This window comes from Paramacrobiotus metropolitanus, unplaced genomic scaffold, assembly GCF_019649055.1.
Source record: "Paramacrobiotus metropolitanus isolate TYO unplaced genomic scaffold, Prichtersi_v1.0 Parri_scaffold0000149, whole genome shotgun sequence".
In the NCBI taxonomy this organism is placed as follows: domain Eukaryota; kingdom Metazoa; phylum Tardigrada; class Eutardigrada; order Parachela; family Macrobiotidae; genus Paramacrobiotus; species Paramacrobiotus metropolitanus.
Window position 1 is genome coordinate 126,796 of NW_026570369.1, and position 15,277 is coordinate 142,072.

A 15,277-nucleotide genomic window follows, 5' to 3' on the forward strand; every position below is an offset into this window, starting at 1 on the left:
CCGAACCGAGCAGCATCCTACCCGACCAGGATGCCAAGTCAACCAGCTGCGGAACAACCACGCAGGTTCACACCTCGGAACACCCCGACTAAACCTAAAAAAACCCAAGAGGATATGGACACAACGTCTCCCTCCGAAGCGAGAGTCGGGTTACCAGTCGAAAAGTCACCACAAAAAGACGAACCGACTTCGGTACACTCTGGTCCACATCTAACAATAGATCAGTCTCGGGCAAATGAGTCGGCAACCGAGCCGACCAAACGAGGTAAAGCGAAGGAAATACCACCTCAGGATTCGTCAAAAGAATTCCATAACGATCCAGCTTTACAGCATGTCAGAGACCTAACACGGTCGGAACAGGATGTTTGCGTCGATATGGCATTCTCAGAAGACAGGGAGCAATGGCATATGCTGAGGATCCGACGAGCCAACTTAGTCGGAGACACTACAGCTGTCCGTCGAGAATACGACCGACTTACTGAAAGGATGGCTAAAGTTATGAAACGGATGGGAGACAACTATCGGGCGGAACAGGATCGGCCGAAAGCACTACAATAGGCTGCTCAGGTTTGACAAAAAATTACCGCTCCGACTCCTAAGTCGACCGCTGAGACGATATCACAGCTTGTCGTCAAGCTGGAAGTCCCCCAGCCGACTCGACAACCGTCAGTGAAGATCGACGACGACCTTGCCCTAGACGCAAAAAACATTCATTCAGATCGACCTCGCTCCTGACGGTACCGCGGCGTTCATATGATACATCTTTCCAGCGAGACTCGGTATTTATTTCTGCCATTACACCTTGTATGAACTTTACCAGATCCAGCAGATACCAGCGGCGTTGGAAACTATCGTAGCCCAACTTGGCACTCCGATGCGGACTATTATCCAAGCCGTATGGACGCGCGACCTGCTTTACACCCACGAACATTACGCGGGAAAGTATGGTTTCAGTGAGGATTACATAGATTCTTATGACGACGCAACAAAATTCATCAGCTGGTACCGAGCGAAAAAGACACTACCTAGCGGATTCACTTCGGAACCTTACGAAGCATGGATGTCGAACGACCTGGCACCCGGCGCACGACCGTTTGCGCTGAAGCTTCGGAAACATGCATCCAAAGAAAAGAAGACTAGAACCGAACGTTCAGTCCAGGAAACGGATGAGACAGACGATACATCTCAAAGGAGTGGCCCGGCGACATGTCGATCGAAGGAGCTGTCATTACGACCACACCACCGAACTCGGCCGGACGACGGCGAGGTAGACTATTTCGGCGGCGACCCGCCGATTCCAGTCGAACTGGGATAAGATCAGGTTCCCACATTGGAACCTGATCCCCCACTCGGAACACCTGAGGTGATTTCGAGCCAACAAACGGCATGGTCGAGAACCGACTTGACTGAGAAACAGTCTAGCTGAGAAACAGAACCCTCGAGAACCGACCTCGGAATGGACACTTTTTATTTGGTTGTTCTTACAGAAACCGATCAACCATGTACACAAGTGCTTTTACAGAAACGCCGGCCAACCTATGAAGATTACTCCGGCCAACCGACTCCGGAGCATAGACTGAGAGCATTACGCTAACATGGCGTGGAATACGTCGCTGCGTGTTTATCGTCGTGTTTGCCAAGCACCCGTGGCCAACTTAGGAACCGGGTAAGCCGACCAGCAACCTTCACTATCAGAAACAGCGGCTATCCTTCCGCCGAGCTGCCAACGGTGCAGGAGGATTAAGTAGACCATAGGAATGTAGGTCGACAACAGAGGTCGACCTTGTTCCTTGTACTTCAACCGACCACAGAGGTCGGTTGTGTACCTGGTAGGCCGCTCCGCAAAGAAATTGCGGAGACGGGCCATAACGAAGCAGAATGCGGAGTTGCAAATCGCTACCATAGCCGACCACATACTTCGACTATGTTAACGGTTGCCGACTCGGAAGACGATTCGACGGAAGCACACTGAAGGCAGTCTAACCGGATTCTCCGTTTGAACCCAGACATACAGGCTCTCAACTAGGAACCTGTACCCGGAGTCCAACCGAAGTCTCCCCCGGGGTATATCGGATTAGCAGCCGATTCACCAGTGACCACGACTACGCACGCTTCGAACGTGCTGCCTTTCCCTGAAGAGGAACAACGACGGTTTAGTTGCCTACCGGTGTATCAACGACTCCGCCGCCAACCTGCTTCGCCATGTCTTCAATGGAACATCCTAGGCAGACCGCGTTAGTATACACGACCTGCACCCCTTAACGAACACCGATGGCGAAAACCGTCTACCCGCAACAGAAACGGCCAGACGTTCTGCGTCATCGGCAAAAAAAATTCCCCCTCGGACACAGTCGTCTACCCCCAACAGAAGTGGCTAGGCGTCCCTGGTTCGCAACAAAGTAAAGAAGGCGAAGAATCAGATCTGATACTACCTCAGGAACTTTGCATTTGCATGAAGGTAGAATTTAAACCAAAGATTTCAGTGGAAGGGGACCACAAAGGCCCTTAGTCACCACAGGGAAGCATAACGGAGTACTAATCACTTGGCCAACAGATGCCATGGCAACATGCCATCCTTTAACCGGGACTCTAACGGCGCGAGACTCGGCCGCCCAGAGGCATTTCACTCGGGTAGACCGATCAAAGGGAGTTCGGATCCGACCCAGAGTTCATATCAGAATGCAGCCACAGAAGAACGGAGTTGTGCTGCCGAATATTTTTCTGCCAGTCCGAACTGACCGAAGAATATTCAGACACAAGAGACCTAGTCAACTGTAGTTGTGTGCACGGACCACCCTGGATTGAGTCGACCTGACGATTGCCGACTAGCCCCGCATGGGTGCAACGGTATAAGTCGCCTTGGTCGACTATGAAGAGGAAAGTATGACCGAATGGAGGTCGGAAATGTGTGACAACAAGTCGGCGAAGCACCCAGAGGTGGGACATCGACTTCCTAACGGAAGACCCTTTGGACGGTGCGAAACATACTTCAGCCGACCATGGGACATCGACATGGATAACCGACTCCAGGTCGAACATGTTGGCCGACACATGGTCGGTTAACTCAGTCAACATGATGGAAGAAGACGGATAACTATCTTGCGATGGACGAACTCGACCGGAAGGAACTTGCTTAGCCCCACATGGGCATGACACCGCAAGTTAACCCTGGTCGACCATCGACGGATGGAATAACCGACCTCGAGTCGGATACCATTATGACCGACTTCGAGTCGGATAACATTGTCCCCGACTACAGGTCGAATAACAACGGAATCCATTGGATGGGAGTCAACTGAACATTTCCATCAAATAAACTCAAGATTTCCGACCGGACCTTCGAGAGAGTTCGCATCGGATAACTTCATAACCGGGTTCGTGGTAGCAGAGTGAACGGTTTTAACCAATCACTTTCGAACGGAATTGATGTACTTGACGACCACACAGGCCGCATGACCTAGGCACAGCTTTTTCGGACCTGAATTTCGGAATCGGGAACTTAGCCGGATTTCCATGCTGCCGGTCGACTTACCGGTAAGCCGACCTTGGCCAACCGAACACGGTCTAATTCTCCCATCCAGAGAGGATGCTTCGGCGTTTGCAACCACAACAGTGCCTCTCTATCCCTATCGGACGGATACGAGTCGGAAGTAGGTGTTCAACTATGCTTATCCGACCTTGGTGAATTTAGCCGGTTACGACGGGTAACTCGGGAACCGACGCCCCGGACCCAGCTTACCGGACGACATTGGACAGGAGACCCAGTGGACGTCATCCTAGTCGGAATAGGACCCCCGGACAAATTTTTGCAATTTTTTTTAGCAGTTTTCCTAACAATCGGAATTTTAATTTTAATTTTATCCACAGAATACTTGGGTAGCTTGTTTTGTCAAAACATTTTTGCTATTGTTGAATAGTTGTTACAGAATCGCAACACTTTTGAAAGAAGTTGTAATTTATTTTCCAATTGGCATTATTTGGCTTCAGGATGTGACGTATTTTCAGAGACTGCTATATTTATTTTTGGGTAACTCAAAACCGTTATTACAGTACTTTGATAAATCTTATATATGGGCTCCCAACACATTACAGTCACATATCTGGGCTTCCCGCTCGTCAAAAAGGCTGCAAAACTGCAAGCAAGTGCATTTGATGGCGAAGTGCACTGTATCACTAAACTGAAAGTCAAAACATCCGATTGGTACAAGTGCAAGAAGATATAGCGCTAGTTTACCGTCAGCTACGAATCTGCCCGGTTTTCGACCGGTCCGCGGTTCGGTTTGTAATCGGTTCGGTTTTCAGTCGTTTTGAACCGGACTGGAGCCGAATGTCCCCTTTCTTTAGTTATTTTTCTCCACCCTCTTCTTCGCCCTCTTTTTTTTTTATTTTCCCCACCTTCTTTCTTCTATGAACATGAATGAACATGTATTATACAGACAGTAAAAACTAACAGAAGAAAGCCCAGCACTTATGGAAAATGACACCCCGACAAATTAGGCACAGCAGCAGCTTGCTTGAACATTTTGCACAGCACACTAAATGACCGCATGGCCTGAACATGATTTCCGAATCATTTTCATAGCAGACTTTACAGTTTAATTTCTCTTTAGGGTCTTCGGAAGTTAAAGATGCGGGAGCTTTTCGCGAGGGCTTCTTGTCGTTTTTTCGAACATCGATGAGGAACGCAGAGCCCTTCATGAGTCATTCTGCAAGAGGTATTGATAAAAACTCTTGACCTGAATTGATCGCAGCTTGCTTATAAGTTCTTCTAAGAATCATTTTCATAGCAGACTTTACAGTTTAATTTCTCTTTAGGGTCTTCGGAAGTTAAAGATGCGGGAGCTTTTCGCGAGGGCTTCTTGTCGTTTTTTCGAACATCGATGAGGAACGCAGAGCCCTTCATGAGTCATTCTGCAAGAGGTATTGATAAAAACTCTTGACCTGAATTGATCGCAGCTTGCTTATAAGTTCTTCTGCAAGAAATTTTGATGAAAACTCTTGTTCTGAATTAATCCAGCTTGCTTATAATACACGTCAAGTGCCTCTGTCATTAGATGCTTGATAAAAACTCTGTGCATCATTCCGCGTGCGTAGAGAACTAAGCGCCGGTGTGCGGTGCCCAACAGCGTAAACGGTTTTTGCAGTTTTCTCGCCCATGCCTTGCGCCAGCGCTACCTGCCTTGATAGCGTGTCCGGCCGGCTAGGTAATTCACTCATCAGCGTGCAAAATTTTTGAACGCGAGACCACCGTATCACACGCGCCAGCGTGCAATTATTGCTTGCGGGCGTTATGCCTGTTGTACTCCACACGCCAGCGTACCGTAAGCGCGAGCACATACTAGGGAATTTTAGATTTCACATAGTTCAGGCTCCGTCCACCAGAAACTACTGCGTCACATAAACAGTACGGTACCAGATTGAACAGCGTTTAAAATGCTTGTACGGATGCACACTTGCCGTGACGTACAGCTGAAAAATAAATCGAGTCAAGAGTACCGAGAGCGTGACCAACCTGCTCTCGGGGAGGCGGTTAGAGCACATAAAAAAGATCCACAGGCAGCATGCGCTGACTTGTTGCTCAGCCATACGTCTGAGCCGTTGCATAGATCCACGCAAGGCAGATAGTTTTTACGCGTCAGCCAACGACGTTAGGTTACGGCGCCTTACGTCGCGAACGGACGGTAATCGACCCGTAACGCCAACTTGTACCCGCAAGTCGAACTGGACGGAAATCTGTTTTGTGAAATCTAAAATTCGCTACTGATCACAAGAGGTATTGCACCGGCTAGAGCAAATGCGCACTATCAGTGCGGACAATGCCATACCTCACCCAGCACGCACTGCTCCTCTGATGAGTGAAATGCCATTTCACTGAACGGGAAAATGACCCACCCCTGACTTGAATATTGATTCCCCCCTAGGGGTCCAAGTGAAATCTGATAAAAGGGATTTCCTATACGTTAGGGAGCTACGCTTACGTCATTCTAATGAACCGGTATACGTATACCTGTGTACGTAAAAGTGAAAACTGATTAAAAGTAATTGATTAAAGTTAAAAATGAAGTTTAACTCAACTTCAGGGAGGTACGTAAACGGTATCTATGTACTACGTACGCGTATTAATACAGTATACGGAAGTGCAATTACTGTACTACAATACGTATTAATACGTTTACGTTAACTCTAAATGTCAAAACTAAGAACTGGGCAAAGTTATGAAGTCGTTATCACTTTATACGGTATCCATGTGTATACGCAAGCGTATTATTACAGTATACGCAAGTGCAACACGTAGAAATCGGTTTCCGGTATCCATGTGTATACGCAAGCGTATTATTACAGTATACGCAAGTGCAACACGTAGAAATTGTTCTTCCCATTACAGCACGAGTGCTTCTGCACTGTACTTTGTTATTTTCCCAACTACTTGATTAATAGCAAAGTTTTCCAAAAATTCCTAAAATAACAGGTTATTTTTTATTTTCGATTTTCTTATTTGCCTGCCTGATTATTAGTAAATGTTCAGATCAGTGTGCAATTAATTTTACAGCATAATCAACCTGAATTAGTTATGTTGTAATTTTCGCCTGCATGGAAATACAGTCGAACTAAAAATATTTACGATTAGGTAAATGCATGTACAGTGGCGTTACAAACCAGTGCGTATGCTTATGCCATTTACTTACAACCGTTGCTACCGCACTTTGTCTCTTGGCCCTGTTCTCACAGGCATGTTCAGAAATGGACTCTGTCCAGCATTCAGCTGTTATCACTGACAGAAATGCATATAGAGTATAGACAGATGCATGCATGCAGATGTTAGGTCGTACAGCCTGCAACTACGCACACTACGCAACAAAGTTTAATAATCGATAACATAAAACTCTGAGCGCACATACTATAATTAAAAACTACCAGCGTTATTGTACGGACCTTAATTTAATAAAATATCATTTAGAACGGTATTGTGGTTTTCTCATCCTGCACGTAATTATTATATTACAATTGTTAAAGCTGGTTATACTAACGTGCAAAAGAAGGATTACATTATTATGCAGCGATGATAGCAGTATTAGTTGTTTCTTGGTTTTTACTGAATTAGAATTCATTGATAAATTTCTATGGAAATCCTGCAAATCGTTGTGTCAAGCCGAACATTAGCGCTTCTGAGTGCCAATTAATTGTTTGCACTTTGTTTTCGACAGTCATTACTATCTGAACATCACCACGGGCAATCTAGCTGTTCCGGGAAAGAAAATGGAAATCAGCAATAGAATCATTATTCTAGAAGTATTTAGCCAAGTGAGATGTAGTTCTACGTGCTCTACACACTTCATGATTAATTAAAGCGCAGCCTTCATACAAAAAAGAGTAAAATTAATATCCGTGCATGAAATTAATACCCGTGCTGCTCAAATGCTATGGGGGTTTTACAGCGCCGTTATTTTGCATAATCAACTTATATATGTAGAGTATGAGATGCTACCGTTTGTGAACTTTCGCGGCTGTCGGAATGGAGTGTGATTATTGCGCATGGCAAAAAATGACGAGAATGAGAAACCTAAGAAACCTAATAATAAACTTGAAAATCCTCAGAAAACCTAAGAAAACTTAAGAAAGCCTAAAAACTAAGAAAACCCAAAAAACGTAGGAAACCGAAGAAACCTATGATAGCCGAAACGTACAGTTGACGAAATGAACGTTGGTCGAATTAGTGTTGGCCAAAATAAAAGTTGATCGAAGTGAACTGTGCGGCAGAAATGTAACGCTGCAAGTAAGTATGTTAAGCGCGTCATTTACGCACTTTACTGACCAGCGTCGTTTACGCACTTTGTTCCTTGTCCGCTTTCCGTTGCTGCGCTTGGCCCCATTCTCGCAGTCATTTAGATTTGGACTTTCTTTAGCGCTCAGTTTTATTACGCAGAGTAATTTCACATGCATGTAGGTTGGCAGGTCGATAAAGTATACATACAACTGCGCATACAGCTCTCAATCATTGAGCAAAAGCTGAAATTGCAGACTTTGATAATGCAAAACTCTTAGCACGCATTTAAATAAAAGGTTGCAGCGTTTATTGTACGTACCGTCATTCTAATAAGAGCATGTAAAATTTTCAATGTAAAACAAAGAGTAAGCAATGTGCAATGACGAAAGAAGAATAAAATGGAATTGCAAATAAGAAATAAAAATCAGAGATGGTAGGATGTTTTGCAATAAGTATACGGTGCAGGCCCAGTAAGCTATTGCATTTATGATATTACGCAACAATTATTCACAGATTGCCTTACATTCAAAAGCAACTTGCAAGTAAAATGAGAAGCTGAAAATCTGCAAATAAATTGCAAAAATTAAGCAACCTCAGTGCGTGACGTGAGCTCGAAAGTCGTTTTAGCCTACCGGGTAAACGTCAGTGCGCTTACGCATTTTATATCGCATAGTAGTCAAGTTTAGCAAGTTAGTACACATTAATGTAGAACCGAATTAACCAGTCTAAAATCGACAAATAAGTTTCAATTAAATTTTATGTAATGCATTAGCAGAACTTTGGTTACCTATAGCATGTGTGCAATGCTTGAAAGCCAATATGTGATGGCCTGTCAGTTATAGCCCTAGATAACAGTGACTAACATGTTGAAATGAAATAAGAAGAAAGTCAATTAATAAGAAGCTTCACAACAGCGGACATTAAGTAGGCGTACTGTGCTACAATAGTAAAAATTAAAAGTCAACTGCATATACGAAAAAGGTGCACCTAACTTACACTCATTCTTTTATAAACCCACTTATATGTTTCCCGTTAAGAAAACATAAAGTAGTTTGGTATATTGCCAATAAAAATGAAAGTTTTGCACGTGCAGAATGCGTAACCATAAATACGTGTTTGTGCATTTGATATCGGGTAATGGTCAACAGCTATAACCTGAACCTGATTAAAAAGACATAGAACTCAAAGTGTGAGTTTAAATAATTAAGTAAATTAAAACTCTTAATTCCGGCATCAAATTATTTTAGACATTAATGTGAAAAGAGATACAAAAAGGTAAACTTTCTCTATTGAGTTCTCTACATAAGTTGATTCCATGGAATAAATACAGGGGTATGGGCTCTATGTGTATTTTTTCAAATGGTTAGGTTGATGTACTACAGGTACATAGTACATACATGTTATGAACGTTGATTTTAAGCGTTTAATCATGTTAAGGAGAATTTGTACTACGGTCGCAAGATGGAAAACGAGATTTTCGAAATTCTACAGTTGAAATAAGAAGGGTTATATCTATTACTGGGCGGAAGTTGAGTAAAATTAGCTTGCAACGAAAAAATTTATTCAAGTTTTTTGGTTGACTATCAGGAGCAATTTGGCGGGCTGGGGTATTTTTCTACACTGCTGCCACCTGTGGTCAAAATCAGTGAAAGAAAGATTGCTTCGAGAAGATGCCTTGTGGTTGTTATGCAACATGCCAGATTGCAAGTGTGACAGGAACAGACAAGACTCATGTTTACACAATGAGGACACAGAAAGCATGACAAAGGCGTTAGACAATGGAAAGACATAGCGCTGTCCTGTGAGTGCACATGAAAGAGTGGCCAAAGTCCACTTTTCGGTGTGCACACAACCAGTGCGGCGGCACTGCAAGCGCAGAATCGGTAAGACCAAAGGAAAGCGCAGTACAAAAGAAGGTTCTTCGTCCCATCCTGAACAATTTTTGAAAAACAACTTCTAAAATCAATAACAATTCGCAACGATTTCAGAAAATTTCACACTTTGATCAGACTAAAGAAAAATCATTTTCAAAAAGAATTGTGAAGCGTTTTTGTGGAAAATGTTTATGTACTCTTTAGAAAATAAAATAAAGTAACTTTGGGTGTAAAAAAGTTTGTTTTTTTCAGTACCGGGTGGGTTTTTTTGAAAAATCGCTCCCCAATACTTTAGTCATTCTAACGGAACACACTGCTGTTCTCAAATGAAAAATTTAAAAAAATCTGCTTGAATTGTTATTGCGTCCGCAAAATAACGACCTTAAATCAGTAACTTTTACACTTTAAAAAAACCAAACCGAGTTCAGACTTCTAATATACGTAGTGAAAATATCACAGTGTTGGGTGCAGTGCACAGTTATCATGGAGCACGAAGACACGCATTGCGCCAGCGAGAACAGTCAAAAGAGGTCGAAATCAGTAGAATCTCTACTTAAGAGTAGGAAGGTTTTAAACGCAATTTGCACTGCATGCTGCATTAAATTAAATTACGTACCATGTAAAAGACGAGGAATGAAAAACGTAATTACTTTTGAGAGATTACTAGTGATGTGGTACTAAATAAAACTAAATAAATGCTATTTAATTAGTAAAAGCTTCCCTAAAATTAAATGTGTAGTAAACAGTAAAGTTTACAGGCAAAATTAGTAAAAGTAAGTAGATATTCAGCTACAATAGTAAATAGTAAGTAAATAGTAAGATTTAGCTTTCGTTAAATAAAAGTTATTTACTAATTCATTTACTAATAGAAATTTAGCGAATAACCAGATGAAAAACTCATTGCTGTACTTGGGTTGGTTCATCATTAACGGCTTTGCATACTAAAGTTGGTGCTCTAGCAGACGGTGGTAGTGCTGTTCACGTAAACGCAATGTACCACCAACCCGAAACTGCGGTTACGTTACGTATAATTATAGGCATTTGAAACAGTGAAATGCAGCAGCAGCCTGGCAAGCCGATTGTGCAGCACAGTTGTACTGTTAGATTTTGCCTTTACAGACCATATATTCGCATAAAGTACAGTAAATTTTAATTCCTTCATGAAATGCACAAGCGTCTCAGTATGATAATAACATTGAGTTACAAATTAAATTAAATTTATTTAGTATAATTAGTAAGTAAGTGGTTGGGAAAAATGGGAATAGTAAGTAATAGTAAGTATTTGAAAAATTTTGAGGTTAATAGTAAGTAATAGTAAGTAAAAGTTTTGGAAGATTAGTAAATAGTAAGTAAGGTAGCAGGAAGCTGTAGTAGCACATCACTAGAGATTACACCCCGTTCACGCCAAGTTGGCGGTGTCCATTTAAAAAGTTCCCATGAACCACTAGACAATATATTTAACGTTTTCTAACTTTTATGGGATCACTGAATCTATCCAACACCATTTGCAATTTGGGTTTCCAGGATTTGAGCTTGTTACGAATTACAGGAATTTTTAAACTAGAGAAGACCACTTTCAAAACGTGCTGCAGTCCAGCTATCTCGGTTTCTTTCCTCTCACATAAAATTCGTTTTAAATTCCCGTTTATGACGTAGTCCTAGGACGCCATGTCTGTTAACTTGGCCACTTGAAGCCCCTCCTGGGTCAGGGCACCGGCATAACGGTGGGCGTGGCCAAAGTGTGGGACGATCTCCTTTGCGAGGTCACCATGCAGCCGAGGGAAGTCCTCCTTGAACATGCACCACAAAATACGATTCACGAGGTGTTAGGCGTTAACTTTTTCACCACCATCATCAGCATAAGCGCGCCGCCCTCCATTGTAACTGTTTTCAATGGACACCATCCCTTTTTTCAACTAGCGCTTTGTTCTGGCGAAAAAGCGATTTTGCTCCCCTAGGCGTTTTGCAGGTTCGGTCTAGTTGTTGACGTCTGGTTTTTTTTCACGAATCACTCTGTTGGGGGTCCTCAAATTGACCTCAATTTCAGGTGCCTAAAGTCGTTTCGGAATTTCTGGTTGAAATAAATTGTGTTTCAGCACTGCCATGACTTGTTCCTTTGGTGCCTTCGCTTCGGGAAGTGTTTCTGGCAACACTCCAACCCAAAATCCATTACGTTTTTGTTTAATGAATGCGCAAAAGAAAACTGCACTATAAACTTTAAAACATTGGCAAAACATGCGCCATAGGGTTCGCAAGAAAATTAAATGACACACCGCCAACTTGGCGTAAACGGGGTGTAGTTAAAACAATCTGCTCAGCTTGTTAATAATTAGATCGCGCTGAATTAGACGTACAACCTTTTGTATAGAACATTTTTTAGGAAAGCATTGCACGTGACGCTTGGTTATAAAATGGTTATGCATTACATTTACGCAGTCTAAAACGCAATGAGATTTGACGGTTTAATTTGAGGCCTATGGATTAACTATCTTATATTAAGGAGAGTCAGCAGTCTGTTTACACTGTTTAAAGTTTCAATCATTTTAAATTTGTTTTCAATTTTGCAAACTTTAATTCGGAATTTATTACATTCCAGTGCTGTGACTGCTCAAACTGTCAGCACGCATCATTTTAATTAGTTTCTGCCAGCGCAAGGTCATTGTTATGTGAACTGGCCATTGCCGAACTAAAAATATACTATCTTATGCCACAACAATTGCAATAAAATTTCAAATAATTATAATGTTGCGTATGAACTATCAAAGCAACTACGCACTGAAAATAATTACGTTATGGCTGCGTGCACGGGTAACTCATTCAAATTTTTATATTAAGTGTAAATAATATATAATTTAATTATAATTTTTTTATATAATTATTACTTATGGAAACTTACTCACTTAACCCATAATTTTCCAACGAAAAAACAGTTAAGTACCTACAGCAAGTAGAAAAATGTACTGCGAAACTTGCTGTGCATAGCAAGTACAGTATATGTTACCACCTAATGGGCCAGGTCAATTGCATCTGGGTAACCACTGCGCGTCGGGTAACGGAGAAACGCGTAAAAATCTGTCCATAACTTAGCGAAAAATTTATCGTCCAATCGTAAGTCGAGTACGCTTCCGTGGCAAAAAAGAAATTGAACAAGAAAACTGAGGTGGAACCGAAAATTTCATTTTTGATGCTTTAATGTGGTACTACATCAAAAAAGTTAATTCTAAGTTCAGGAGTGTCAATCTGGGTCGCTGGATGCACTTTTGGTTCAAACAAACAAAAATTTTGTTGATCTGTGCAGGAGAGTTACGAGTTACTCGTAGTTTGGATAACGGTTGCGCTTCGATTTCGAAGCGCAACGGTTACACGCACGGATAAGCTGAAAACACATCCCAGAATTCTGGTTTACCGATCAAATCGTTTACCAGCTTACGCGCCGTGACGTCACGATTTTTACCCGACTGCCGCTTGCGCGTCGCGTAAGACTTACACAGAGCCATTGACCTGGACCAGTGCTTGTTAGTGCAGAACCATGAAGTTCTTGAAAGTCACAGAAACAACAGCCAAAGACGTGAGAATTTCTGTAATGCAGCCATGGCTACCGCGTTTGTTTTCCGGATGGATCATGGAACGGTCTTTTTTGAGCAGGGTCTGATGCGAACACACTTGGTGGCCGCCTATGAACCATGCAGTTGACACCATTTCTACTTGCATCAAGCCGCATAGAAAAAATCTGAGCCGTAAAACGAAGTATCTGTAACTATTTTTAAATTATGTATGGCACATGAAAAAATACGTGAGAAACCGGTCGAAAAACTGTTGTGGTTGAATAAGACCAGAAAAACTATAAATGTTACGACCGAAATTTAAAAATCATAAAAACAGTAAAAAGCCGTGCCCCAGCCAACACCCGTACGGATCCCCACAAAGGTCGCCCGTGCAAACAGCGAATACCCGTGTCCCAACTCCGTGCACGCAGCCAACAACCGTGTTTCCCCGTGCACGCAGCATCGACCAAATAATTATGATCGAAGACATTGTGATTATTAACTGGAAAGTACTGTAACCAGATCGAAAGTGAATAATTGACTATAGCGGTTCAGCGGTTGCGAATCAGTTGACTGCTATTAGCGGGCGGAATGAAATTTAAAATGCGCAGAATGAGCGCAAATAATCTTTGGGGATATATCTGAGCAAAGTTTGATTGGTGGCTGTTCAGGTAAAAACTAATAGAATTTCTCAGAAAACTGTTCAAAAAACAAAACTTTCGAAGTAAAAATGTCACATTTTTAATGTCCAAGGTTTTTTTCGGTCTACGCATCGGTCTACGCATCGGAAGTACTTAAAAGTTAAATGTACACATAAGAATTGCGAAATCATGGATAGCTGAGAGCCTGAGAGTATTATTATTTTATTTACTAGCGTTATTACGTCAACGTCATATGCAACCTGCGTCTTAATAGAACCCGAATGGACAATTTGCAGTCCTTTCAGCTGCCCGTACTTTTAAACCGTCTTTAGTCAGCAGGAAAGTTGCTCATTTTAACTCAATGAAAAGTCACAGATACTGTGCTAATAAATATTGTTAACTTACCTGTAACGCAACTTTTTGTCAATAAAAAAATACTCTCTGAGTTGTACAGCGCAGGGTGACCTTCTCTTTCAGAAGCACAGCACATCCGCAGAGAGATTCCAAAGGCAACGATGTATTTATGGAAATAGCTACTATACGATTAATGGAGAAAACGATTTTCAAACTGCAATGCGCTTGTTTATATTGCCTCGCTGGCCCCATTCATTTTTATGGTTGCTCATTACATGGACTTTATACATCCACTAGATCCGCTACACAGGCAATAACTGAGTGATAGTCATTATAATCCTGGTACAGATGTAGCCTTATCATTTTGTACTGATTTCATTATCTTTTATACTGATTCTAAAGTCACAAGTACAGTACAAAAAGTTGATTATGAGCTGCATGCAAATTGTTTAGTATCTGTAATAATAAAATTTTCTGATATGTAATCTACGTAACAAAATCTTTAGTACGGTAAATACTTGCAAGTTTAAATGTTCATTTTTGCATAAAAATGCACATAAGCACTTACATTTAAACTCTGTAACTAACTTCCGTTTAGTCCGCACTGATAACGTAAATGATTTACGATACGATAATCTGCTTCTTAACAGGGCCACAGCTGTGTAGTACATAATCGGCACATCGTTATTTGATGCTATGTTTGCGCGTGAGAAAATGATACGAATCACACGCTTGTGCAGTTGCAATCATCCACAATTGAAAAGCGGTCCACAATCTTTGGCTCAGAATTATTAACAGGATACATTCTTTTCCACGGTTGTATTCACATCACTACTGAAGCATTGCTCATAAAATATCGCCAGTCTCTAAATTTTTTCATGATAATGCTAAACAGAGCCGATCGTTTCACATAAATTTGATGCAACAGAAGGAGAAACAGTTGTGAATTTTATGTCGCTGTTTCGGTCCTCTGGATTATGTGGATTTCCTGAAAATGTGCAATATTTCTATTAATCTGACACGACGAATGACTACACTTCCTGCTTTATTTCTGTACGGTACTAAACCGTCTCTCGTCGCAGTTAAGGTTATTATTAT

At 41.9% G+C, this 15,277-nt stretch overlaps 1 long non-coding RNA gene across 1 annotated transcript; it reads right to left on the minus strand.

Moving 5' to 3' along the window:
* Positions 1 to 4,381: 4,381 nt before the first annotated feature.
* Positions 4,382 to 14,422, minus strand: LOC129599583 (uncharacterized). The gene is made up of 3 exons (XR_008691926.1): positions 14,231 to 14,422; positions 4,798 to 4,911; positions 4,382 to 4,706 (listed from the first exon to the last, which is right to left on the minus strand). It is a non-coding gene; the product is annotated as an uncharacterized LOC129599583 (long non-coding RNA).
* Positions 14,423 to 15,277: the final 855 nt, after the last annotated feature.